The following is a 4,293-nucleotide window of genomic DNA, read 5'->3' as shown; positions in this document are numbered from 1 at the left end:
AACATGCGGCAGAGTTGGGGGATTATATTAAAGTTTAGAAAAACAGGCGTGAAAGTGCAAAAAATTTGTTTTGAAAAAAACAACAGTGTTGCTGTCCGGGCACAATCCTGTGGAATCTTCTCAGCACAGATTGCTGCTCTTTGTAGTTTATCACACACACACACACACACACACACACAAACGCAAAAGTCTTCCAAGTACAAACCAAGCAATAGTCCAGGAGTTATCTGTTGATGTTCCTCAAGATTCTAATTGGAGGTGCACGGAATTGGAGAAGAGTTGGACACCTGGAATATCAGAAGACATGGATTTTCTGAGGTCTGTGGAGAAATCTGGTGGATTTGTAGAACTTAGGGACAGCCAGTTGGGGTTTTTTGTTTTTTTGGTGAGGACCATACATGCTAGTTCCTAGAAGAACTTCATTTTGGTGAGTCTTCTCATTCTTCAGCAGCAAGAGACAACCAATTGGTGACTACCTTCCATTTCACAAGTTCAGGATAGACACAGGACTGCAAAAAAGGCGTAGACCTAAACTCTTTGGTTGAGAAGTCTGGAATGATCAGTGGTGACTTATGGACAGCAGAGAACCAGAAGGTGGATCCCCAGTTACAGCTGGCCATGAAGTCACGGTGATACTCCATTCATGGTGGCTGAGGGAACTTCAAAGTCCTCAACTAAGCTTCCATGAGGTCTTCTCTTCGGTCTTAGGAGGACATCCGTGAACGGAGGTTCTGGAATTCAGGGGCCACAAAAACTCTGCCTCAGACAGAAAAATGGATCCTGCGGTTTTCCTCCCCAGGGCCCATCAGAAGCAATCTAGACTGTGCTCACAATTGGTCAACCTCTTCTGAGCGGTGGAAAGGCAGTAGAGTTGGTGAGGAGGAACACCCGGTGGTACAAAAAAGTAGAAAACACCCTGCATCAAGAGACATAGGGATTAGGGACACATTCAAGTGAGCATTGCAAAGAGGGGGGGGGAGGGAGGGAGGGAGGAAGAGAGGGAGGGAAAGAAAGAAAGAAAAAGAAAGAGAAAGAAAGAGGACAGAAGGGTGGGAAGAAAAGAAAGAAGAAAGAAAGAAAGAAAGAAAGAAAGAAAGAAAGAAAGAAAGAAAGAAAGAAAGAAAGAAAGAAAAAGAAAGAAAGAAAGAAAAAGAAAGAAAGAAAGAAAGAAAGAAAGAAAAAAGAAAGAAAGAAAGAAAGAAAGAAAGAAAGAGGGGGAGGAGGATGGGAGGGAGAGGGAAAGAAAGAGAGAGAGAGAGAAAGAAAGAAAGTGGGCAGGAGGATGGGAGGAAGAGAGGGAGGGAAAGAAAGAAAGAAAGAAAGAAAGAAAGAAAGAAAGGGAGGGAGGGAGGGAGGGAGAGGCAGGAGGATGGGAGGGAGAGGGAGAGAAAGAAAAAGAAAGAAAGAAAGAGAGAGGGGGGGGTTAGAAAGGAGGGAGGAACAGAGAGGGAAAGAAAGAAAGAAAGAGAAAGAAAGAAAGAAAGAAAGAAAGAAAGAAAGAAAGAAAGAAAGAAAGAAAGAAAGAAAGAAAGAGGGAGGGAGGGAGAGGCAGGAGGATGGGAGGGAGAGGGAGAGAAAGAAAAAGAAAGAAAGAGAGAGGGGGGTTAGAAAGGAGGGAGGAACAGAGAGAGAAAGAAAGAAAGAAAGAAAGAAAGAAAGAAAGAAAGAAAGAAAGAAAGAAAGAAAGAAAGAAAGAAAGAAAGAAAGAAAGAAAGAAAGAAAGAAAGAAAGAAAGAAAGGGATTGGAAGTCCACAGTTCTTAAAATTGCCAAGGCTGAGAAACCCTAAAACACCATTATGGCTAGTAGAACTCAGATTATCATCCACGAAGGGGGCAAAACAGTGGAGAGAGGAAGGGAGAGAAATTAAGAAGCACAGGAGAAATGGAGGAAGCTAAGATTCACCTCTGTTCTTCACAAGCCGAGACCGAAAACAACTCACAAACGTTGCCTCCTAAGGGAGACAGACGCGCCCCCCCCCCGTCCCCACCTTCCTGTACACACACACACACACACACCCAGGCCCTTTTGTAAACAAGGACCACGATCGAAGCTTGCGTCCGCCACACCAAGCAGGTTGACATCACTCGAGAAAGATCACACACACACACATGCGCGTGAGCACACGCGTGTATCGGGCTCTCGAAACGGGTGGGCTTTTTTTTAAAACAACAACAACAACCCCACAACAACAGGGCTCCCCCAACCCAAACACAAGCTGCAAAAAAAAAATGAGGAGCAGGAATTCATGCTCAGTCAGCAGAAGGCTGGCTGCACACGCACGCACACATCACAACCGCACAGACAAAATCTAAGACATCTGCACATGCAAAAACATATTCCGGGCAGGGTGTAGGCAACGGGGACCCGGTGCAAATATTGGGAGAGGCTTTTTAACAGACCCAGGCACAATTGGTGTCAGCTGCAGAGCCCACCCCCCACCCCCCCACACACAAAACGTGCCCCACATTCTTGGCCAGCAAAGCTGGACAACCCTTAGCCAGAATTAAACTAACCCCAGATCACCAATTTCACCGCCTGGATCTTGAAAAGCGTGAAATAGCCACAAGAACGAAACACGGCTTGGCAAATTCAGCAGCCTTGCAGACACAACACCCCCCACCCCCACCCCCACCCCCCAAACACACACACACACACACACACACACCAGATCTGCACAGGAGAAGATCCGGTGTGTTTGATGGACGGAAATATGAGAAGATCCGGTGTGTTTGATGGACGGAAATATATATATATATATACACACACACAAATACACACACACACACACACACACACACACACACACACACACACACACACACACACACATATATATATATATATATATATATATATATATATATATATATATATATATATACACAAATATATACACACACACACACACACACACACATATATATATATATATACACAAATATATATATACACACAAATATATATATACACACACACAACTATACACACACACACACACACATATATTAGCTTGGGTTTCATTTAACGACCGCCGCATGCAGGAAAACCCCAAAGCAACAGCTTCCTCGCCTGGAGAATATCCCAGAATAATTCCCCACACTTACCCGGTGTCGAATTCCCACGAAACAGGCTGGGAGGCGAATTTATTTATTTATTTATTTATTAATTAATCAAAAAAAAGCCAGATCTGGAAACGCACAGATGCGCTTCAGAGACACACCCAAGGCTTAGAGCCGGTAGATCGATGGAGAGGGGGGGGATCTCCGCTGGGAATACCGCGGGTGGGGGCCAGGAAGAAAAAAAAAAGACAGCCCCATGGAGAAAGCAGGAGGGTGGGCTGTGTGGGGGGGGGGAGACTAGATGGGTGGTGGGGGGGAAAGAGCTTGCGGGACACCCCCTCGCCCGCGCCCCCTTAAAACCTGGAATGGGGGAAAAAAGTAAGGCGGGTTTGAAACGGATCAGGGAAAGAGGCAGACGATGGGCAAGGAGGAAAAAGCACGGGACATGGCTGGGAAAAAAAAGGGAGGGGGCTGGGAAAGAGAGGGGTGGCGGGAGGGAGAGAGAGAGAGAGAGAGAGAGAAGGATGGAGAGAGAGAGAGAGAGAAGGATGGAGAGACAAGAGAAGGATGGAGAGCTGAAATGAAAAGCGAAGCGAAGCTGAATCAGCACCAAGAGTTGAGGATCTCGGGGGTGGGGGAGGGGGCCTGTGGGGGGGGGGAGGGAAGCCCTGATCCGCCCACCCCACCCCCCAGAAGATTTTATTTTTTCCCCCAATTTTTTATTTTTTTTAAAAAGCAACTGGCTGGATTGTTTTCCTCCTTGCCTCCATCCCCGGCACACTGGCAGGGGCGAAATAAATGGGAAGGGGCTTGGGAAGGCAGCTGGCTAAGGAAAGAAGAGGGGACCTGGAGGAATTGGGGGGGCACGCTGCTCCTGCCGCTGAGCCCCCCCACCCCCCCAGAAGGCAGATCAAATCAGAAAGGAAGAAGTGTGTGTGTGTGGGGGGGGAATTGAGGACGGAGAGATAGAAAGGAACCGAGATTTTTATTCTGATGGAGGAATGGAAGCAGGGTAAGGGGGCGTGGGGAGGGGGACTGTGCCAGGGAAAGTCCCTTGGGAGTGGGGGAAAGTGGGGAGGGGGAAAGCAGGAAGGGGTCTCCCCTGGATATGCAAACCAGCCCCCCCCCGCACCCAAAAGCAGAGAGGGGACGTTGGCATCAGATCAGAAAAAGGGGAGATGGCTCCCGGTTGGTTTTCTGTGTCTGGTGGGACCCCTTTGGGGGGGCTTTGG

The sequence above is a fragment of the Vipera berus genome (assembly GCF_964194415.1).
Source record: "Vipera berus genome assembly, chromosome: Z".
Lineage (NCBI taxonomy): Eukaryota > Metazoa > Chordata > Lepidosauria > Squamata > Viperidae > Vipera > Vipera berus.
Note: the sequence above shows the minus strand (reverse complement) of the source record.